Source organism: Myodes glareolus, chromosome 1 (assembly GCF_982192425.1).
Source record: "Myodes glareolus chromosome 1, mMyoGla1.1, whole genome shotgun sequence".
NCBI lineage: Eukaryota > Metazoa > Chordata > Mammalia > Rodentia > Cricetidae > Myodes > Myodes glareolus.
The window spans coordinates 61438563-61462501 of record NC_142026.1 but is presented as its reverse complement, the minus strand read 5'-3'; the positions used below and the strand labels follow the sequence as shown (position 1 = coordinate 61462501).

The 23939-nt window shown below is 51.2% G+C and overlaps 1 long non-coding RNA gene and 1 pseudogene across 2 annotated transcripts in view; one reads left to right on the top strand and one right to left on the bottom strand.

Moving 5' to 3' along the window:
* Positions 1-3134: 3134 nt before the first annotated feature.
* Positions 3135-23939, top strand: part of LOC148123385 (UBX domain-containing protein 11-like) — a 31686-nt pseudogene continuing 10881 nt past the window's right edge. Inside the window, exons 1-4 of the transcript XR_015738863.1 lie at positions 3135-3237; positions 9469-9572; positions 10494-10522; positions 10951-11049. The product of XR_015738863.1 is annotated as a UBX domain-containing protein 11-like (transcript). The remainder of the gene's footprint in view (positions 3238-9468; positions 9573-10493; positions 10523-10950; positions 11050-23939) is intronic.
* On the bottom strand, positions 13695-23403 carry LOC146896019 (uncharacterized). The gene is made up of 4 exons (XR_015738342.1): positions 17480-23403; positions 16359-16431; positions 15077-15196; positions 13695-13908 (listed from the first exon to the last, which is right to left on the bottom strand). It is a non-coding gene; the product is annotated as an uncharacterized LOC146896019 (long non-coding RNA).

The window sequence follows — 23939 nt, the reverse complement described above, 5'->3', positions numbered from 1 at the left end:
CACTTAGAAGAGATGCGTAGACACATGGCACCTTAGATGGCTACCCCATCCCAGTTGCCCAGTTCTCTCTCAAGTATTGGGGGAGGAGAGAGGGGCAGGGGACAGGTATCCTCTCTTCTCTCCCCTGCCCTTCTCCTTCTCCCCAACCCTTCATGATTGTGATCCTCCCACCTCTGCCTCTGCCCTGTGAGTGCACGGGATTACAGGCCTGTGACACTGTGCCACCATGCACAGCTGCCAAGTGTTCTTTTATAACTGTCCCCAGCCCACACAGAATGGGTACTCACTATGTAGCTTGTTCCCCGATGAGCTGGGATAAAGCAGGGGAGGGCGTTGCAGCACACGCTGCCGTGTGATCATGTGATCTGCCCTAAGATTTTCATTTTCATGGAGAGGTATGACCCAATAACATGATGGAGCACTCAAGGTAAATCTTTGCTGTTGCCGCTGCTGCTGCTTTTGAGACCGGATCTCACTCTGGTAGTCTAGACTAGCCTGGAACTCACAACGTAGCCCAAGCTGTCCTCAAATGTCTGTCAAGGTAAATCGTCCGTTCGTCCGTCTGTCCATCCATCCATCCATCCATCTATTCATCCATCATCTTTTTGCTCATTTTTTCTTCCAGTCTATTGTTACTTACTAGCTGGGGCAAGATGAATAAGAAAGGGACCCTTCCCTTGAGGACGTCATAGGCCACTGCCTACAGGAGGGGCGGGGGTCACTGTAGCTCACAAAACTGAATGGGAAGGTGATCAGGCTTTACAGTAGAGTATACATCTGCTTAAGGGAAGGGAGAAAGACCTGAGATGGTTTCCTGGAGGAGGCGCATCTGCGCTGGCTCTTGAAGGAGAGTCTAGAGGAGCAACGGGATGTGTCCCAGGAAAAGCCCAACACTTGGGAAGGAGCATGATGTTTGGAAGTCAAGGAAGGCGGAGGGTAGGACTTAGAACACAAAGGCTTCAGGAGCTGTGATAAGCTGGGGGTGACAGGTCTTCATTAGAGATGGTAGGTGGCAGAGGTGGCGGCTGTAGGGGTGGCAAAGGGGAAAGGAAGGGTGGAGCTAGGTTTTACTCTCAGGGACTCCACGGGCTTGGCAGTCTCCCTCTCTCTGTTCACTTCCTCCCTGAACTGCCAGCTCCCAGTAAACTCCTAACCACAAAGGAGGCAGACCTGACAAGCATCTTCCAGGAAATGACCCAAAAGTCAAGTAGATTCTATCCACTCAAGAGTAGGAACTCAGCCAGTGACGGTGGTGGCACATGCCTTTGATCCCAACGCTCAGGAAGCAGAGGAAGACGGATCTCTCTGAGTTCCAGGACAGCTAGGGCTACATATAGAGAAACCCTATCTCGAAAAACAACAACAAAAAAGAGACTCAGATCATGGACGGAATAAGGAGGCAGCCAGTGGAGCGATGGAGCCCCATCCCAGAGGGGAGTCCTGGGCAGTGTGGAAGTTAAGCAGACAGGACTCCAAGGTCTCCTAGCCCTCAAGGCTTATTTGATGCTGGAGACTCCAAAGAGATTTCTAGGGTCTCCGACAGTGCTCTGAGTGACAGGGGTTGGACAGTGACTCTGAGGTGAGTTTAGCCGTGGTTCTCAACTTTCCCAGTGCTGAGACCTTTAAAACAGCTCCTCATGTTGTGGTGACCCCAACCATACAGTTATTTTGTTGCTGCTTCATAACTGTAATTTTGCTACTGTTATGAATCATAATGCAAACATCTGATATGCAGGATATCTGGCATTCGACTCCCAACAGGGTCTGGACCGACATGGCTGTCCTGGGACTCACTCTGTAGCTGAGATTGTCCTTGGACTCAGAGATCCCCCTGCCTCTGCCTCCAGAGGGCTTGGGTTAAAGGCCTCAGCCACCACTGCCTGGCAAGAAATATTTTTGCAAACATCTATACAGGTGTTTTCATATGTACTTTGCATTAACTTCACTTAAGCACCCCAGTGACCCTAATACCAGTAGGCTTTATCTTCATTTTACACCTGAAGGAAATGAGATGCCTGTGACCAGTCTGGCTTTGACCTCACAGAGATCCACCTGCTTCTGTGCTGGGTTTAAACACATGGGCCACCACCGCCTGGGCTCTCGTAACTCAATTTTGTGTGTACATGTGGGTGGTGTCTGTGTGGGAGTCAGAAGACAGCCCCAGAGTCATTTTTTCCTGCCATGTGTGTCCCAGTGATCGAACTCAGGTGGTCAAGCTTGGTGGCCAGCGCCTTTACCCGCTGAGCCGTCTAGCTATGAGGCTCGGGTGAGAAGATCCCCGCCCATCTGGAATCTCCATTGCGGCCAGGTCAAGCTGTTCCCAGACCACCACAATCACCGTGAGACTAGATGGAACCCTGATGAGAAAACAGGATACCTATAGTCAGATACTTAGAGGTCAGCCTTCGCCAACAGGCTAATATATTTCCCTGACCTACCCCTAACCTGACCCTATCTGAAATATATTTCCCTGACCTACCCCTAACCTGACCGTATCTGAAATATATTTCCCTGACCTGCCCCTAACCTAACCCCATCGTTTTATCTGAAATAACCACTGAGAATGCATCTGCTTCTGTAAACATGCTTTTTGCTATATAACCAAACTCCAAATTCAGCCCGGCGCGCATCAGTCACCCAAAGGCTGTTGCGTCCCAGGCGCCTGTGTGAATAAACTACCTCTTGCTTTTGCATCCAGTGTGGACTAGTCTTGGTTCTTGGGCGTCGTGGTCCCCGAAGGGAAAACACCCTAACCGGGAATCTTACACAGGGAGTGGAAATTATTTACAAACTAGGAGTGAGTATGTTACCCAATTCTTCCACATAGGAGCTAGAATTAGAACTTTCCTACAGGGTATCATCTAGTCCATAAGTTAGAGGAGAAACTGAGATTTAAATATTTATTAAGTAACCTGCATCCGTCCAATTCATCTCTGAATGATCAGATGGGAAAACAAAAGAAAGGTTATGTCCCCAAGATTAATTTAGCTCAGTATTGATTCAGACCCAGAGTCTCCCTCCAAAGCTCTCTGACCTCTGACCTCATAGAGCAGTGCATTCTGGGACCTGAAGTATTCCAAGCGACTCGGGCACGGTCGGATACAGCCGCTGTCGTTGCCCACTGATTCGTCAGCGAGTCTCTCGGAGCTAGCCAATGAGAAGTGCTCGGGTCCGGTCGCCTGGGAAACCCCGAGACAACAAGATGGCGGCGCCGCGGGACGGCTCGCTGGCCCCGTGGTGAGTCTTGGCTCCAGGCCTTTCTGTCCCGCCAAGTCCTCCGGCAGGCCAGGGCCCTCGCCCCGACTCCGTGGATCCGCGGCCTGCGTGGCTCGGCTCAGGAGGGGCGTGGGGACCCCGCTCACGGTGTGCGCGCGTGAAGGCGGAGCAGACGGCGGGCGCTCGGGGCGGGGTTTGGACTCGCAGCTACCAGGCAGTCTCAGAGCCTAGGGTGTCGCCGAGCTCGGTCCTCTAGAGAGGCGCAGGACGCGTTTGTAACCCTCACCTGAGGCGACAGCCGTACCCTGACAACCTTCATCGGTTGTGGCGGGCTGAGGTAGGAGGCTTGCGAGTGTGAAACCCATCTCTGGCCAATTAGGGCAGTTCAGCGAGACCCTGCCTCAAATTTTAAAAAAGTAAGGCATGGCCAGGTTAATTGTGCAGGCCTTTAATCTCAGCACTCCGGAGGCAGGGGAGGATCTCTGAGTTTGAAGCCAGCCTGGCCTACATAGTGAGACTATCTTTAAAAAACAAATAACTGAACAAAATAGAAGGCTGGGGCTGGGGCCCTGCAGACCTGTAATCCTAACTACTCAGGAGGCAGGAGCAGGAGGGCCACATGTTCAAAGCCAGCCTGGACTTTAGAGTCCGTTCAGGGCCACAATGGGCAAAGACCTTTCTTTGTATATATAATTTTATTCGTATATATGAGTTGTCTGCATGTATGTGTGTGTACCTTGTATGCTTGGTGTCAGAGGAAGCCAGAAGAAGGCATCAGATACCCTGGAACTGGAGTTACTAGGGGGTTGTGAGCTATCACGTGGCCGCTGGAAACCAAACCTAGGCTCTCTTTAAGAGCAGCAATTGCTCCTAACCTCTGAGCCATTTTTAAGTCCAAGATTTTTTTTTTCCCCGAGACAGGGTTTCTTTTTTTGTTTTGTTTTGTTGTTGTTGTTTTGGTTTTTTTTTTTTTCAAGACAGGGTTTCTCTGTAGCTTTGGAGCTTGTCTGAACTAGCTCTTGTAGACCAGGTTGGCCTCGAACTCAAAGAGATCCGCCTGCCTCTGCCTCCCAAATGCTGGGATTAAAGGTGTGAGCCACCACCGCCTGGCTCAAGATTTTATCATTAAAAATAAATAAAGACCATAAATGTAGCTCAGCAGTGTAGTGCCTGTGTAGCATGTGTGAGGCCCTAGGCTCACTCTCCAGCCCTTAAAAAGAAAATTAATTAAAAATAAATTCAGGGGCTGGAGAGTTAGCTCAGGTTAAGAGCACTTTGACTGCTCTTCCAGAAGACCCAGGTTCAATTCCCAACACCCACATGGCAGCTTATGACGGTCTGTAACTCCAGTTCTGGGAATCTTACACCCTCACACAGATATACATGCAGGTAGAACACCAATACACATACAATACAAATAAATAAACATTAAAGACCGAGGTTATCTCAGTGGTAGAGCACTTGGCTAGCTTTTCAACCCCAAGTGCCGGTTCAACAGCAACATGTTTCTGGCTCCGGGGAGAAGGCACAGTCCTGTCCAGGAGAAACTCCCAGACCACTGAAGGCATTCTGTCCTCAGGGCCCAGAGTTCAAAGGAAGGTACACCACCAGATCAGATGAGAGTAAAACTAAAAACCAGCGGTGTAATAGCCCGAAAGAATTGCATCCAGAGGGGCCTGAGAGGCACAAGAAAAAAGAATCCACTGTGAGAGACATTGCAGAGTTTAATCTGAAGGGTTTGCTAGTTGACGGGATGAAGCGAGAGTAAAGGAGAGAGAAACACAATGCAGTTGGAGATGAGGTTCCATTTAAAAAGGGGGGACGATGGAGAAGCTGACTTTGTGGCACACTGTTGGGTTCAGTTGGGCGAATCTGTTTTACTGATAACATAATTCACCTAGTCTCTAATCACCCCTCACTATAAATCCTAGTCGTGTTTATGCTCCATTTATAGGAAATGTCCAGAAGGGGCAGATCTGTTAATAACCACCTAGGCTTGGCTGGGAGAAGTGGGGAGGAACTGGAAGGTAGAGGACAGTAAGCTATTAAAGTGCACAGGGGTTTTTTTGGTTTGTTTTTTTTTTAATTTTGACTTTTTTTCTTTCTTGGTTTTTCGTGACAGGGCTTCTCCGTGTAGCAGTCCTGACGGTCCTGGAACTTACTCTGTAGACCATAAGCCTGCTGGCCTCAAACTCACAGAGATCCTCCTGTCTATGTGATCCTCCTGAGTGCTGGGATTCAAAGCATTCACCACCACAGCCCAACTGTTTTATTATTATTATTACTACTTTAATTTTCTGAGACACGGTTTTTCTGTAACTGCCCTAGATGTCCTGGAACTAGCTCTTGTAGCCCAGGCTGGGCTCGAACTCACAGAGATCCGCCTGCCTCTGCTGGGATTAAAGGCGTGTGCCGCCACGGCCCTGCTGCTCATTTGCTATTTGGCTAGGCCTTACCATGTGCCTCTGGCTGGCCTGGTTATGTTCTGTAGTCCATGCTAACCTTGAGCTCACCCTTTCCTTTGCTGGACCACAGATGTGCACCACTACACTGGACTTTACAGGGTCTTTCGATGATTCATGCCTGTAATCTCAGCACTCAGGAGTCCGAGTTAGGAGACTCTCTGTGACTGAGAGGCCAGACAGAGTTAAACAATGAAATCTTGTCTGAAAATAACAGCAAGGGGCTAGGGAGACAGGTTAGTTGGTGAAGCACTTGCTTAGGAAGCTTGAGGACCCGACTTTCATCTCTAGAACCTATTTTAAAAAAACAGATGTGAGGGTTGGCAAGATGATTCAGTGGGTAAAGGCTCCTGCTGTCGTGTCTGACCACCTGAATTCCTTCCCCAGGATCCACATGGTGGAAAAAGAACACTGATTTCTTTGGGATACCCTCTTGACTTTCACATGCTTACCATGGTGTGTGCATGTGCCTGTGCACACACGTACACATACACAAATATATAAATAATAAACAAGTAAAATACACACTGAAAATAAAACAAAAACCCACATTGTCCCAGGTAGGCATTTGTCATCCCAGTGCTGGGATAGTGGAGGCAGGGGGATCCCTAGGGCTTGTTGCTTGCCACCTTAGAGTGACAATTTCCAGGCTAGTGACAAACCCTATACATTTAAAAATAATAATACTACACTGTGGAGAGCGTCTGAGGACTGACACTCCAGGTGGTCATGCATGTGCACCTGTGTGTGTGTGTGTGTGTGTGTGTGTGTGTGTGTGTGTGTGTGTGTGCGTGCACCCATGCACATACAAGTAGGTAAATGGTGGCAGTTGCAGGACTCTGGGCACTGGGGAGACTGAGACAGGAGGATCCCCAGGCCATCCTGGACTAAATAGTAAGACCTTGTTTCAATACAAAATATTAAAATAAGAGCCCTTTGCCAAGAGGTGGTAGTGCATGCCTTTGATCCCGCAGGTGGTTCCCTTAGTTTGCAGAGCAAGCTCTAGGACAGCCAGGACTGCACAGAGATCCTGACTGAAAACCCCTTAATTTTGTACTTTGAAATGATGAAGTATATGAAGTCTATCTTGCTAACAGTATATAAGGAAAAAGGTGATTATATAGTATATGATTCTACTTATGTAACTTTATCAAAGGACATTCCAGAGCTGAGCAGGAGTGGTACTTAGGAGGGGCAGGCAGTTGAGATCTGTGAGTTCTAGGCCAACCAGGGCTACATACTGAGACCTTGTCTTTTTTTTTCTAAAGGCGGTGGACAGGTCCACGTTTTTAAAAAAATTATTTATCTATTATGTATATAGTGTTCTGCCTGCATGCTGGAAGAGGGCACCAGATCTCATTCCTGATGGTTGTGGCCACCTTGTGGTTGCTGGGAATTGAACTCAGGATCTCTAGAAGAGCAGGCAGTGCTCTTAACCTCTGAGCCATCACTGCAGTCCCCAAGACCTTGTCTAAATAAATAAATAAATAAATAAATAAAGTCAGCAAATTGAAGGGATTAAACAGTGGTGGTTGCCTGCGGTCCAGGCTGGTGAGGCGGCAGAGGGCGATTCCGGCTCAGGCGAAAGTGTGGGGGGTGGGAAAGGCCTGCATCTTGATGGCGGTTGTTAAACCCCGTCTGTCCATGTGGTCAGGTGGCACCAGCCTGTACACACAAATCACAGAAACAGTTCCTGCTCCTCATGCTTTACTGGAGTTCTGTGAAATGGTAACTACAGAAAGAAGCTGAGTGGTGGATACAAGGGGCCTCTTAGAACTGCTTTCCTGTGTCTCTCTGATAGTTTTCAAATAAAGAGCTAAATTACAGCCTAAGAAGAAACAAGGAAAATAGAGGGGTTAGCCTGGCCAGTGGAAGGGTATGGGTCAGAGGAGTCCGTTCCAGAAGAGGAGGCTAGGGCTGGAGAGAGAGCAGCCATTAAGGCCTAGGGTAACCACCAAAAGGAAGAGTTTGGTTCCCGGGAGAGGAGGCTAGTGAAAGGGAGCCCTGTGTTCAAGGCGTTGGTTAGCTGTATTCAGTGCAGAGATGGTTTTTTTTGGGGGGGGGCAGATAAACTGAGGAGGCAAACAGGGAATTTCATTTTCTTCCTCTCCTCACCCTCCTCCTCCTCCTTGCCCACCTCCCCTTCTTCCTTTTTTTTTTTTTTTTTAGATAAGATCTCACTATGTAGCCCTTGCTGACGCGGAACATACTGGGATCTGTCCCCCCCCCCCCCCAAGTGCTGAGATTAAAGGTATTGCATCACCATGCCCAGCTTTGAGTTTTTCATTCAAGGGTGAAAGGAGCCCTTGGGGAGGTTTGTTCAGGGGTGTGGTATGTCTTTGTTGTTTGTGGGCATCAGTGAAAGAAGCCTCTGGGGGCTGTCCTGTTTAGCCACCAAACCGTGTGGGAACCCAGATTCGCAGAGCAATGCAGGGATATGGCCAGGAGGCTGGATGGTGGATGAGGGAGGCTGCCTCCAGGCGGCATGGGTTCCCTATTGGAGAGTGTCAGTCTGTCCAGGCAGCATGGGCTCCCTATTGGAGAATGTCAGTCTGTCCAGGCAGCATGGGCTCCCTATTGGAGAGTGTCAGTCTGTCCTTTGTTGCTCTCTATTGCTATGATAAAGACCATGCCCAAAAGGAACTTGGGGAGGAAGGAGTTTATTTGGCCTAGACTTCCCATGACATAGTCCAGCATGGAGGAAAGTCAGGCAGGAAATGAAATAAAGACCATGGAGGATTGCTGCTTACTGGCCTGCTCCCCATGACTTGCTCAGCCTGGTTTTGTCTAATTCAGGACCTCCCTGCCTAGGAGTGGCACAGCCAGCAGAGGGCTGCGGCCCACAGGCTTGCCTACAGCCTAATCCGATGGGAGCCTTTTCCCTTTGAGGCTCCCTCTTCCCAGATGGCCCTAGCTGGTGTCATGTTGACACAAACCGACCAGTGCATTGGGGAAGGCCAGTGTCACATTTCCCGAGGACTGCCTCGGGTTTAGTCTGAAAAGACGCACTTCACACCCTCCCTAGTGGAGATCCCTTCTCTGGCTCTAGGCTTGCTAGGTTTTAATCATTATGAAGGGAACAGAGTGGTAGCTTTAGTTAGAGCTGGCTTACACACACACACACACATTCCTCATCAGAAGAAGGGAGTCAGCATTTTTGAGAGTTAGTCCCATGTATGAATAACAATGGCCCCACACAGCCACAATTCAGCTGGCATGTGCCTGCCTTGGAGTTTGGCACCGGGCAGAATGCTTTGAGACTTTGCATGCTCTCTCTGGTCACCTGTCTTTTAGATGCTGATACTATGCACATTTTACAGGGAGGAAGTGAGGTGCCAGTTAACGCTGGGCTGCAGGGCATGTGCAAGGGCCCAGGCGGTTGACCTCCATGGTACATGGCTATATCTTCAATGACTCCTGCCTGTGGGTAGCCCGCTCTGCCTGAGATGATCGGGGTGGCTCCTGGGTTCTGCAGGCGGGGAGATCAGGCTTTATGCCAACCAGCTCAGTGATGGGTCCATAAGAACACACACCTGTCTGTGCCCACACTCTAAGCTTGGGGAAGTTCCAGGCCCTGCACCCCAACAGGCAAGGGGCTCCATGTTCAGAGCAGAGAGTCAGCTGCTCAGAGGAGCCAGCAGACATCAGGAACCCCGATCCGCATTGGAGGAATGAGGTCTGCTTCTCCTGGACAGTGCTCCTCTTCAGGAAAAGCTACAGTTTCCTCCTCCTGACCTGAAGTCCTGGGTCTCCTGTGTCCCCAAGGGCTGACTCCCCTCTTTCCTCTCAGGAGTTTCTGACAGCTAACCTCAAAACCAGAGCAATGAGCTCACCTCTGGCCTCTCTTAGCAAGACACGGAAGGTGCCCCTAGAGTCGGAGCCTGTGAATCCTGGGTAAGGAGCCAGCTGGCCTCTAGGTCCTTGTGCCCCTGCCCTGTGTCCTCCTTGCCCTTTCCCTCACCAGAGGAGAATGACCATAGTGTCTAGGGGAAATACAGAGATACAGAGAGCAGTTGGTGGCTTCCTGTGGCTACCTTCCTTCTCTCTATGTCTCCGGGAACACTGCCTTGTGTGGACCAAAGATTGGGTGGTGCTTTCTGGAAGGCCTGGCCCGTGAGAGTCCTTGTCATTCACTGTTCACTCACTGGCTCTGCAGACAAGAGTGTCCTGTCAGCCTGGGCTCTTAAGTGCCAATGCCGTATATCTTGTTCCGGTCCTCTTGTAAAGCTTTTTTCTTCTTCTTCTATTATTATTGTTGTTGTTGTTGTTATTATTATCATTATTATTGGTTTTTCAAGACAGGGTTTCTCTGTGTAGCCTTGGCCATCCTGGAACTCTCTCTGTAGACCAGACTGGACTCAAATTTACAAAGATTCACCTGCCCCTACCTCCAAAGTGCTGGAGGCGTGTGCTGCCACACCTGGAGCAAAGCTTTTTCTACATCCCATTTCCTTGTTGCTCTTCTGAACATACATGGAGTCTTGCTTAAGCCAGGGTGATCCAGGGAGGCTAAGCAGCAAGCCCACTGTGCTTCAGAGAGGAGCTAGGGCCAGCTCCATGGGCCGTGGAATCTTCCCACCAAAAACGGTCCTGCAGTGTCCCTCCGTCTTCCTCTGTTGGGAGCAGTTAAACACTGTACAGCATGTTGTCCCTCAGCTCACCCTGGCTAAGGACAGCTTGGATGGGGGGAGTCTTCAGGAGACAGAGGCTTAACCTCTATCTCTTTTAGCCTTGCATGGGGCCTGGAACCTTCCCTTGGTGGCATTCCAAGAGGCTTAATTTGTATTTGTTCCTTCTTCCTGCCTGGGTTCCCAGGAGGCGAGGGATAAGGATCTACGGAGATGGTGAGTGTGTGCTCTGCCCGTGCCCCTCCCCTCTCACCTTACAACCGGGCAGCTAGGGAAAGAGCCATGCTGAGGTCTTGTGAGGCTGGGCGGCTGGTCTGCTCCCTGTACTCTTCAGCTCTCGACCCTTTGCTCAGAGGTCTGGCCCTTGCCCTACTCCTCAGCAGGAATGCCCACACTATCATAGAACTCCTCTGCCTAATGTGGGATGATTATGGGTACCTTGAACCTATGGGAAGACCAGGGATGTAGACCTCAGCCTTTGCCTATGCCTTCCCTCCCTGGAGCCCTGGCCTTATTGCTGACTTGACTGTGTACCCTTAGGGGGGGGGCAGTATATAAGCTATTTCATCTTGGCCAGGGCCCAGGGCCAGAGTGCTTTCTGGGCTGTGGCACCAGAGCAGTGACCTCGGCGTTCCTGTCCGCAGAAGATGAGGTGGACATGCTGAATGATGGACACGACTCAGAAGAAAAGATTTCTGTCCCTTCCTGCTATGGAGGCATTGGTGCCCCCGTGAGTAGGCAAGGTGAGAGCAGAGGGACAAAGGGCTGTGGGGCCCCTTGCTCACAGCAGCAGAAGAGACTCTAGAGGTGGGGTGAGGACCTGTGACCCAGGGTTCCTATTCTCACCTTCTGGGTTGAGACACTGCTCCTACTTCTGGCTAGCTGCCCCAATGCCTGTATCCCCAAACCCATCCAGGACAGGATTTAACCTAAAGCCACAGGTTGGGGCCCTGACCAACCACCAGCCCAGACTGTGACTAGCACCTCTCCAGTCTCTAGCAAATGTGTTATCAGCAGATCTGCAGTTCAGGTTCAGAGACGGCAAAGGGTCTGAAGGGGAGCCTCTGGCCATCTGCTTTATCTTCAGCAAGGTCCAGAAGGGCTGAAAGTTCCATAGTAAGGTATTCTTACCTGACTTTGTGTTTGCAAAGGCCTATATGGAGCTGCCCATAGTGGGGTGGGGACGGGGGAGAGAGGCCAGACAGGCACTGGGTAGGATCAGGGGAAGTTGGGGATGAGCGCTAACGGCTTAAGCAACTTTAACATCTCCTTGCTTTCTAGCTCTCGCACAGGGTACTTAGAGCAGTGGCCACCATACTGAAGGATAGCAGGAGGTGCCTTAGACCAAACTCCTCTATTTGACATTGCAGAGGGTTAAAATAGAAGAGACAGGACTTTCCTAGCCCAAGTCCCACAGTGACTTAATCAAAGACATGATCTCCTACACCTAGCTGGGGACAGCAGCAGTCATGCAACTGCCACCTTCTTCCCGACTAAGGACCCTACATCCCCTCTCCTCCTCTCCCTGCCACTCCCAGCTGGTGTGTCCCCACCAAGGTCTCCAATAGGACCTGCCTCTCCTCCATTTCTCCGCTTAGCAGCTGCCTCGCCTACCCCATTGCCTCCTTTTCAGATTAACTGCGCTGGCTAGATTGTTGATGGCTCCGCAGTCACCCATTGCTCCTAGGGTCTTTCTTGCTTTCTCAGTGCCCCCTTGTCTTGCCCACTTCTCATTGTGGACTTTTCCTTCTCTCCATACTGCCCCAGTGAGGGCAGCATGCTCTGTATACTGTTCCCACTTAAGGTGCTGGGTGGTGGTGGTGCATTCCTGGTGCAGAGGCAGGCGAATCTCTGTGGGTTTGAGGCCAGCCCGATCTATAGATTGAATGTTCCAGGTCAGCTAGGGATGTTACACAGAGAAACCCTATCTCAAAAAGCAAAACAAATGAAGGAAGGAAGGAAAAAGGAACAAAACAAAAAAGTGGCTTAAGATGCTTTTGGCAGCCGGGCAGTGATGATGCACGCTTTTATTTTTTTATTTTATTTTTTTATATATTTATTTATTTATTATGTATACAATATTCTGTCTGCATGTATGCCTGCAGGCCAGAAGAGGGCACCAGACTGTAGAGAGCTGCGTGATGCCATGCCTTACAGGTGGCACTGATTCCCACCTTCCACCTTTCCAACGGTGAGTGTTCTCAGATGTGTAACAACTCCATATATGGCTAATGCTAAGATCTGGCTTGCTTCCGCGTTTCTGGACCTATCTGCATTTCCCACATGGCTTGCTGGGGTTGGCTACCCAGAGGTTATTTAAGCTATAGACTGACTTTTCCCTGGGGCGAGAGGTTGAGAAGGAGCAAGAGGTTGCGAGAGATAGTGAAAGGATGAAAAGATTATTTTAAGGGCCTGAATAAAACCACAGTTAAGAAGAGTCCGGTGTTGCGTCTTCATTACTGACAAGAATGCAACACCAGACCTCATTACAGATGGTTGTGAGCCACCATGTGGTTGCCGGGAATTGAACTCAGGACCTTTGGAAGAGCAGTCAGTGCTCTTAACCTCTGAGCCATCTCTCCAACCCCTGGTGCACACTTTTAATCCCAGCACTCGGGAGGCAGAGGCAGGCGGATCTCTGTGAGTTCAAGACCAGCCTGGTTCACAAGAGCTAGTTCCAGGAGTCTTTTCTCTCCAGGTTCCAGAGAGCCCTGACTCCATGAATATACACACTAGGGAGCTGTATTATCCCTTGGACAAAGAAGCCCTAAGGAGGCAACTCCAGGGCTGGTAATTCAGGGACTTGAAGATGACATCAAGATAGAGTTTGGTTTTCTTCATCTTTCTCCTAAGCCATCCTGGGTATCTGGTGTGGTCTCATGACAGTGGCTGCAGTTCCTGCTTTCCATGTAGTTAGGGTGGTCAGTATCTTTCCATGTAGTTAGGGTGGTTAGTATCTTTCCATGTAGTTAGGGTGGTTAGTATCTTTCCATGTAGTTAGGGTCATTAGTATCTTTCCATGTAGTTAGGGTAGTTAGTATCTTTCCATGTAGTTAGGGTAGTTAGTATCTTTCCATGTAGTTAGGGTAGTTAGTATCTTTCCATGTAGTTAGGGTAGTTAGTATCTTTCCATGTAGTTAGGGTGGTCAGTATCTTTCCATGTAGTTAGGGTAGTTAGTATCTATGGGATGAAGAGGGCCTGTGTTGTCCCTTCTCACTCACTCTTTTCTTCCTTCGTTTCTTTTTTTTTTCTTCTTCTTTTTTTTGAGGGTGAGGTTTGGGACAGTCTCATGTGGTTTAGGCTGGCCTCAGACTCACTGTACTGTAGCCATGGATGACCTTGAACTCCTGGTCCTCCTATGTTGGGATGAAAGTGGCACAGCACCACCCTGGCTCCCGGGCTTTATTTGGACCATTTTTCAGTGTACAGACAAGCTGAAGTAGGAGTCCAGTGTCTTCCACCTCATAGCAACTGAGCTCTCACTGTAGTCACCTCCCCTGCCTGCACAGACAGGCACAGAAGGGCATCTCGGATGAGCAAGCTAGAGGTAATCGCAGAGGTCCTGACCGCAGATCTAGCTCCTTCAGTGCCCCTGCAGCCCCTAATGATAAGGAAGCACAAATAGTGTTATTGCTGCACCTCTGGGCATAGGTAATGTATCAATCCCCTTAACATCTCTCTCTCCTACATTCTGGTCTCCTCAGCAGTTCCAGTGTCTCTCAGAATGATTTTCCCCTGATCTGGGGCCAGGAAGGTGCGCAGCTTCATGCATCACTGCAGTATTATCTGTGCCTCTTTAGATCTTTAAAACAGCTATGTTAACCTTTGTATTTTCAACAGGATTTCACTGTGTGCCCCTGCTGGCCTAGAACTCATTCTGTAGACCAGGCTGGCCTCCAACTCACAGAGCTCCCTACCTCTGCCTCCCGAATGTTGGGATTAAAGGTGTGCACCACCACGCCCAACCACTTGTGTTGGAGAATACAGGGGTGTTGGGTGATTATCTATTTATTTAGTGTGTGTGTTCCTGTGTTCACACACAAAGTTGAGTGTGTATGTGTCAACAATTCATTCTTTTTCTCCCATCACGTGGATCCCAGGAATCCAACTCAGGTCACCAGGCTTGATGGCAAGGAGATGGCTGGGTGGGTAAAAGTACTCATTGTGAATGCAAGAGGCCCTGCATTCAAGCCCCAGCGTCCATATAAAGCCTTGTCGCGGCCGTGTATGCCTTAACCCCACCATAAGAGGTCAGAGACAGGTGGATTGTGGGAGTTTCTGGCCAGCTAGCCTACCCCAAACAGCAATCTTTGGGTTCAGCATTGGCCTAGCATGCAGATGGCTCTAGTTTGCCCCACCACTGCCACCAAAAAAAAAAAAAAAAAAAGAGAGAGAGAGAGTGATAGATAGAGGAAGGCCCCCATGTCCTCCTTTGCCTCTGCATGTGTGTGCATGGGAATATATAATCCTGCACACACACACACACACACACACACACACACACACACACACACACACACGACTTAAATGGTGTGGCCTATGTATTGCACTGATGCATGCCCCTGGAACAAGTTGCTGCACCCCACCCAGCTTCACAAAGTCGCCCGTAGCCCACTGACTTCACAGCCCACTGTGGGGACGGCATGAGCTGCTCTGTGTAAAGAGCTTCAAGCCCCATCACTGAATGTTAGCTGCTGTTGGTACTGCTCCTTCCGTCCTTGCGGCCCTCTCCCTCTCTGGCCCTTCCCACGTCAGCCTCAGCTCCAGACCTGAGCACTAGAAACTTTGTCCACTTGGCAGTCCCTGTATTCAATGACTCAGATATGATGACCTCCATGGGCAGGAAGCTGCGGGAACTGGAGCAACAGTTGAAGGTCCAGAGTGAACAGCTGGTTTTTTTTTAAAAAAAAAAATTATACGCGGGGCGGTGGTGACGCACGCCTTTAATCCCAGCACTCGGGAGGCAGAGACAGGAGGATCTTTGCGAGTTCAAGACCAGCCTGGTCTACAAGAACAAGTTCCAGGACAGGCTCCAAAGCCACAGAGAAACCCTGTCTCGAAAAAAAAAAATTTATTTTACATGTATTGGTGTTTTGCCTGTATGTATGTATGTGTGTGAGAGATCTTGGAATTATAAACAGTTGTGAGCTGCCATGTGGGTGCTGAGAATTGAACCTGGGTCCTCTGGAAGAGTCCTTTAGGAGAGCAGTCAGTGCTCTTAACCACTGAGCCATCTCTCCAGCCCCAGAATGGCCTGCTTTGATGGCAAGCCATGACCTGGGGATGATCTTGGTCTCCATGAGCTTAGCAGAGGGCAAAGCCTGGTAGAATATGGGCTGGGTAGTTGGCAGGCTGTGGAGCAGAGATGGTGAGCTGGACACGGCCCAAGACGGGCTGTGCCTTTCTTCAGCTAGTGCGGCTGTCAGAGAGATGGGGTTATCAAGGCTCAGAAGCAGGGGCTATACCTAAGAGTGACAAAGACAGGTTTATGTTCACACAAAGGCAAAAGATATGGCTCGTCCCGTGGGGAGGGCTAAAGTTACCTCATTACTAACCTGTGGGGTTCTGGGACCCACTCACTCTGAGTTTCACTGCTTCAGGACCAGAAGATCCTGGCCCTGGAGGATTTGGTGCAGACCCTCCAGCAGAACCAGGGTAAGAAGCCCTTGGTCATGTACCTGCTCGGGTCCCTGAATGGTGGGAGCCTGGACAGTGGCTTTGGGAATCAAGACTCCAAGGGCATCAGGCAGACTCCTGGTGGGGTCTGGACAGATGGGACCAGAGGGACAACAACCCTTCACCCCATGCCTTATACAGACTTCTCTGTTGAGAGCACGAGGGGTGGGGGGAGCACGCTCCAGTGGAAGAAGGGATGGCTGGCTCTCGAAAGTCAATTCAGGCAAACCTACCACCACCACCACCACCACCACTCAGGGTTAAGAGAGAGATCAGAGAGACCAGCTCAGGGGTGGTTCTCAGAGAATCTCCAGAAGCCCTTCTGGCAGAACACTTGCCAGCCTCTAGGTTGTGGCAGTAGATTTGTTCACTCACTTCTTCTCCAGGAGGCAGTGCAACCCTGCGAAGGCAGGAGGAACTCGAGACACAGTGCATTCAGCTGCAACGGCTGGTTGGCGAGATGGAGGTGAGAGGTCAGGCTCAGTGGAGTGTGTGGCCAGGCCCCTTTCCCTGGTCTCAGCTGCCTGGAAGGATTTGCACCAGCCCCTCACCATCCTCTGGGGCCCTGCCTGCTTGCCTGCTCTGGGCTGACCCGGAGTTTAGAGCCAGGGCAGGTGTCCAGCACCAGGGCACACTACTCCTTTGGGGCTGACTCAGATGCTGATCGGCCCTGCTCTTGCCTAATGTACTCCTGACTGCACTTGTTCTGCCCCGGCTCTGTGGCTCTGTTGCTAGCCCTCCTCCCTCACATAGAGCCAGCCGCTCTACTCTTCAGCCGCTTGTCTTCCTAACTCTTTCCCATCTTAGCCCCTGGCCCACGCTGTTCTCTGCATGGACCAAATCCCACCTTCTCCTGGAGAAGCCCTTGAAGCCCCTTCTGATGTGGACCAGTGCAGGCTCTTCATCCTCTGCTTTCCTGGGGCCTCATCTCTTCCTCTGCCGAACCTCTAAGAACCTGGACCTAGTGCTAGGTGGTCCCCGTGATTTATTTTTATTTTTATTTTTCGAGACAGGGTTTCTCTGTAGCTTTGGAGCCTGTCCTGGAACTAGGTCTTGTAGACCAGGCTTGAACTCACAGAGATGTAACATGACGGCTGGCTTGTTGGGGTTTCTGTCCCTCCCAGTACCCCACAACCAGCAACTCCCAAGGGAAAAATCACACACAAGACTCCATAAGGTTATAAACTGATTGGCCCATTAGGTCAGGTTACTTATTAGTTCTTATGACTTATCTTAACCCATTATTCTGATCTATGTTAGCCACATGGGCTCAGTACCTTTCTCAGTATAACAGCTTACATGTTGCCTCTTCGGTGGTCTGTACAGGAATGGCAGAGGAACCTCCCTGCTTCCCAGAATTCTCCTGTTCTCATTGCATCACCTCTACTTCCTGTCTGGTTTTCCCGCCTATACTGCCTGCCTGGCCAATCAGCGTTTTATTAAAATATGATTGACAGAATATAGACAATTCTCCGGCATCACAGAGATTTACTTACCTCTGCCTCCCGAGTGGCCATGACTTCTTTACCCATTGATTTGGTCACCTCAGTCATTTTTCTTCCACTCAGCATCGCAGTCAAGCTTCAAGGCTTGAGTTGGAAGGCACTGGGCACTTAGAAGGGTCCAGTATTCCTGCCTGCTCGGCGGGCGCAGTGCCTCTGTCCTCTGCTGGACTCCTCCTGAGGCCTTGCTGGAACGCAGTGGCTCAGTCTCCAAGCAGAAGACTTGCCAAAGCCTCAGCCCATGATACCAGCACCTGCAGCCCACTGCAGATGTTCAAACATCTGGGGCTGTGGGTGGCAACTGCAGCTGTGCCTGAACTACCTTCTGGGAATGTGTAGCCTGTGGGGCAGGGCCACAGCCTCGCAGCCAAGTGTACTCTGGCTCAGACATGCACCTTCGCGTGTTTATTGATTCGTTTAATTGAACAAACCTAAAGTGTTTATCCTGTTTGACACTGCCAGCCGTTAGGCTTGTGTCATCTGTAAAATAAGACACAGTCCCCACCTGCTCGAGACTGACAGTCTGCAGACACGGAGATACACGCGTTTCTAGACAGCGGGTGTGAAAGTGCAGGGGAGGAGCCACTGCAAGCAGATCTGGAAAGGGGTGGGGCCTGCGAGGATCTAGGCAAAGGCAGAAGGCTCCAACTGCGGCGGACACATCTGGTTGTGGTGGCGGTTCTGTGAAGAGGGAGAAAGAGAGAGAGAGGTCAGGCCAAGGGGCCTCGCTGTGGGCTCTGTTTGAGGGAGTCTGTGCATGTGAACAGAGTCCTAAAGGAGAGTGGTGGCTACTGGGTGTGGGCAGCCTCGTGGGTGCAGGAAGTGGAAATGGGACAGAAACAGCCATGTATGTGGAGAGAGGGAACCAAGCATGTTGAAAGACAGACTGACTCTGGAGTTTGGCAGTAGCAGGAGTTGAAGGCCTGACAGCCTCTGTGTGGGACAGAGGTGGAGAGGAGGCCAAGGCAGCTTGGGTTAGGGTGAGCGCCTGAGCTAGAGTACCAAGGGTTGGGGTGGCACTGAGCTCCTTGCTGGGGGTCGTACAACAGAGAGGAGTGGGGCATGGAGGTCGGTAGCTAGAGAGGTGCTGCCTGCTGGGATGGGGGGAAGTCTGGGGCAGTGTGGGCTCAGGCTCGTCAGTATGCGTGGATTTGGGGCTCGGTGGACATCTGTGTAGTTGTGAGTGGGAGTCAAGCTCAGAGGTGAGAGCCTCACTAGCTGTGAATTTGGGTTCTGTCCTTATGTAAGGAGGGGTGGACAAGAGCCATACAAAGGGAGAGTGGTCAAGGCTGGGCACGAGGAACCTCGCAGGTGTGTGGAGGTAGCAGTGGCACAGAAGCAGCGAGAGGAAAACCAGCTGTTGAGAGAAGTGCAGACGAGATGGCGTCAGGGTCCATAGCAGCAGGCAGTTGGTAGCTGCACCCCTCACCCCTGAGTGAACTGTGGCGCAGAGGAGCTGGCCAAGAAGGGCACACCTTTAGTCCCAGCCCTTGGGAGGCAGAGGTAGGCGGATCTCTGAGATCAGCCCGGTCTACAGAGTGAGTTCTAGGACAGGCAGGGCTCCACAGAGAAACCCTGTCTGGAAACACGCCCCCCAAAATAAATAAAAAGTATTCGCAACTCCTCCTGGGCTGGGGAGGAGATGACTCAGTCAGTAAAATGTTTGCTTCAAGCATGAGGACCTTTGTTCTGTCCCTAGAATCCATTAAAACAGAAAAAAGGAAAAGCAAAAAGCCAGGAGTGGTTTCATGGAGTTAATCATCCTGGAGTGGGAAAAAAGAGTCAGGTGGATCTCTGGAACTCATTAGCCAGCTGCGGATCCAGGGAGCACCCAGGCCCTTGAGGAAGTGACACCAGCTTGTCCTGTATGTATGGCTCCACATACAAGTGCATATGTGCTTATGCACTGCTTACACCTAGAACCACAGACATATGAGCTGTGCACACCAAGTCTGTCACGGAGAAGAGGGAGGCTCACTCCTGTGGAGCAGGTGTCCCTGCCACCTCCTCATGTTAGGCCAGACTCGCACTGTCCCCAGAGCTGCAGTGGCCAGTGCTAAGGAGTTCTTGGGCCACGTACTGTGTTAAGTACTTGACGTGAGAGGTCTAGTACTTAGAATGAAACAGGTACTGGCATGTGCCCTCAGAGGGAAGGAGCCCGCTGCTTTAGGGGGTCAGGGGCTTCCACAGTCACAGGCTGGAAGTGGCCGGAGTCTTTTGTTCAGGCTGCTCTGCGCTGAGAACAGCTAGGTTAGACTGGTGCTCTCCATGGAAACTGGGCAGGTGGTGCATACCACATCTCGCTCTTCTGCCCACAGCGGTTCCTCAGTGACTATGGCTTGCAGTGGATGGGCGAGCCCATGGACCAGGACTCAGAGGAAAAGATAGTCTCTGAAAATGATGAGCGAGACTGAATGAAGGCCAAAAAGTTCTGGAAACCAGGTACAGTAGAGCATCTGCCCTGGCCCCCTTCCAGCAACTCCCTGTTGACCTACCACTCTCCTAGAGGCCCTTGGTTTCCAGCCCTGGCCTCTCAGTATTGGGGTGGAGGTGGGGTTGCTGAGTTACCAACACCTTGTCCCTGACCCAGGAAAGCAAGCTGAGGTCTCCCTCCTTGGTCTCACTTGGGTCTCTACCTGCTCATCTGCCAAGGACTACAGAGACCCAAACTTACTAGATATTTGATACTTTTTGTTTTGTTTTGTTTTGTTTTGTTTTGTTTTGTTTTGAGACAGGGTTTCTATGTGTAACAGCCCTGGTTGTTCTGGAACTCTTTTTGTAGATCAGGCTGACTTTGAAATCAGAGATCCATAAACCCTGGTGTAGTAGTACACACCTGTAATCCCAGCACTTGGAAGGCTGGGTCAGGAAGATTGAGAGTTCAAGGCCAGCCTAGACTACTAGAGGTCCTGTGTTTGGTTGGCGAGGTGGGGCAGGAGGGGGTGGAGAAGGGTGAAAGCTTGCCCTCTGACTGGAAGCCCCTATCCAGTTTCCAGGGCTCAACCTCCTCCTAGGTTCCCACTGCAGGTTCATGTGTGCGTCAGGACATGGGAATCTGGTTTGATAGGCAATGATTTTCATGGGGGTTTTGTTGTTTTATTTTGTTTATTTTTTGGCAACAGAGCTAAGATTTCTCTGTAGCCCTGGCTGTCCTGGAACTCACTCTGTAGACCAGGCTGGCCTCAACCATGAGATCCGCCTGCCTCTGCGTCATTTTTCATGTTTAATCACTGATATTTAGTGGGGCTCCCAACCCACCTTGTCCTTAGACTTGGGTCCAAAAAGCTGTTTCTGAAATGGGGCCCATTTTCACCTCTACGCTTCGGAATCTAACTCAGACCCTCATTTCTACTCCACCACCTGTTCAGGGGTAGCTTATGGCTTAGGCCAGCCACTTCCCTTCCCTGAGCCTCAAGTTCATCAACAAAATGGGGCGCACATTGTCACCCTCAGGGTTTTCCCAATAGCAAATGAGTCACATAAGGAGGCCCTTGCATGTCATGCTCTTTCCCAGCCTCCAAAGGAAACAAGTGCCCTGGGAACTGCAGCAGCATTCCCAAAGGGACTGTCTAGGTGACAACAGTGTGGCTGTCCAAGTGTCCTTTAGACAAAGACTGGATAGGGCTGAGGGCGTGGCTCAGTTGGTAAGGTGTTTATGCATTCCTGGCACCTGGTAAGCAGGGAAGGGTGATGCAAACTTGCTATCTCAACACCCAGGAGTGGCGATAGGAGGATCAGGAGTTAAAGATTGTCCGCAGCTAGGAGGCAGTTCTGAGAACAGCATGGGCTACAGGAGTCCCTATCTCAAAGAACAAACATGGGGCTAGGAAGGTAGATGACTGAGGGCTAAGATGCTTCTCCTACACTTGCTTCTGTCTCAAATTCTAGCCCCTCCGGCAGATCCCCACCACCTGGGCTGCTACTGTACATGTGCCAGCATCTTATGGGAAGGGCTCTGCTGGCATGAGGGGTTCGAAGGCTCAGGCTAGGTGTTCTGGGGACATGCCTGTCCCTGACACACTGTCTTCCACTGTGACAGCCAGGAGCATGCAGCACAGGGCTCGGCATATAGGCCAGAGTATGTGCACCTGTGCAAGAAAGGCCGCGGTGCCTGGTGTATCGCGTACTGTTCAGTCCACTGGGAGAGGGCAGTCCTAGGCTCAATAGCAGGGGTCGGATTGAGGGCTGCAGGCATTGGGACGATTGTGTCCTGGAACCACCACCACCACCACCCCCCGCCCCCCGTTTCAGAGCATCTCTCTGCTTGGGCTCTTCTGGGGAGCAGAGAACCGGCAGGTCAGTGGCCGGGCGGGGCCTGGCTTGCAGAATTGTGGTAACCATGGCTTTTCCTGATACAGGAGGCTAGGGGTGGGGGTGAGCCATGTGTCTGAGAGCACCTCCAGCTCCAAGGCAGCAACTTCGCGGCAAGCCTTCAGGGAGCCCACTGGTCATCAGTGACCCCACTGTGGGCTCTGTGGCATACACAGCTGCTCCCGTCATTGCTTAGCCCCCAGCCCCTCTAGGGTATGGCCTGAAGGACAGGACTCTAGGACAGTGTTGACAATCTCAGAGCCCAGCAGAGCCACACTCCTGACAGTGGCAGGCAGATACACAGGTGCCCCCGTGGGTCGGCTCATGCCCCTAGGACATCCAGCTGGGCCAGGTTAGGGTTCAAGGAGTTCCCAGCAATTGGAAGGCAAATAGTCGCATACAAAATGACAAAGAGTGTGTGACAGGCCCAGGGGATGGGCTCGGGCTACAAAAACCAGGCAGAAGAGCCAGAGGTTCCCTGCAAGGTTCTCAGAGGAGGTGGGCTTGGTGCAGCCTGTGCCCACAGTAAATTGGAAGGCCCAACAGCATCTCCTAAGACAGGGAGCTGTTACTGTCCTCGCTGTACACAAGAGGAAGCTGAGGCAGAGAAGCCTGCCTGCCCGAGGCCGCGGAGCTCACAAGCAACAGCCATGCCAGTGTGGCCCAGGAGGCCAGGGAAGTGGCAAGTGGGGAGACGCTGGGCTGGTACCTGGGAGGGGAGGCATGACCACTGAGAGCTGAATGAGTCACGCGGTCTCTGCAAGGCTTACATGGAACATGACCCTCACACGGCCCAGTTTCCTCATCCGTTAAATGGGAGCCGTAATACTTGCCTCTAAGAGTCATTAATAGACAGGTCCACTTGCTCTGTGGCCAGGTCAGGGTTCTTACCTGCCCATCCCACAAGAGGGACATGCCCCCTCCTTTGTTTTAAGCCAGACCTGGGACTTGCTTTTTGGCCTGTGTTGCCTTGTGTGGGAGGGCCCACCACACCTCTCTCCAGATGAAGGTTTCTGCTGAACCCCACTGGTGGGGTGTTCACTGATTTGACAGCTGCCCTGTGCTGACCACACCAGGCCCCTCCTGCCCTACTCCCTTTTTCCTGGAGTCATGATTCCTCCCCGGGAGCCCTAGCTTCTCTCTTGTCTTTGTACATAGGGCAGCCCAGCCCAGCCGACCTCCTCTGCCCTCTTCCTGGCCAGGGCCAGGTTTCTTTGACTTCTAGGCAGAAAGTAGACCAGTTCCTCACTTCCTCTGTCTCTCCCTGTCCTAGTCCTTCCCATTCTCCCTTCCCTCCCCATCTTTGAGATAGGCTTTCTCTGTGTAACAGCTGTAGCTGTCCTGGAACTCTTTCTGTACACCAGGCTGGCCTCGAACTCACAGAGATTTGCCTGCCTCTGCCTCCCAAGTGCTGGGATTAAAGGTGTGCGCCACCACCACCCTGCCCTCAGCTTTTCGTCTATGAAATGCTCTGCCTCTGGTCTCCAGCCTTCTGAAGCAAACTTGCCATCAGTATTTCTTAGCATTGTCCAGTCTGTCCCCTTGCCCTGCCCATCCCATGTCTGTCTTGGCCTTATGGGAGATACTTTCTGGGGTTTTGTTTGTTTGTTTGTTTGTTTTGGTTTTTTTTTTGTTCTTAAACTAATTGTAAAGGAAAGCAATGTCATGCCATTGTGGGGCAGGGGGTGTAATGCAGTTGGCAGAGCGCTTGCTTCCCATCCATGAGGTTTACTTCCTAGCATCATGTAAACTGGGCTGCTGGTGCACACAACAGGGAAGACTGCGCAAGCCCAGAGACGGGTAGGCATAGCCCTTCAGGTGGTAGCCAGTGCCAAGGAGAAAGGAAGGCTGGCAGAGGGCCTAGGGCTCATCAACTGCAGAGACAACAGGAAACACAGCCCCTGCACCTGTAGGTCCATTTAGGGGAGAGCCATTGCATCCCCAACACCATGCCCCACATCCTGCCACAGCCTAGCTGTCCTGGTGAAAAGAGCTTTCACAGAGCCCACAGCCAGATGTGTGCCGGAGGCTTGCTCTCTAGGGCTGGGGCCCCGGCTGGCATCCCTCCTGCCCACCGCCCTTTCTTCTGACCCCTTCGTGGCCATCCTGATCATGTTGTCGACACCCTCTCCAACTGCACAGC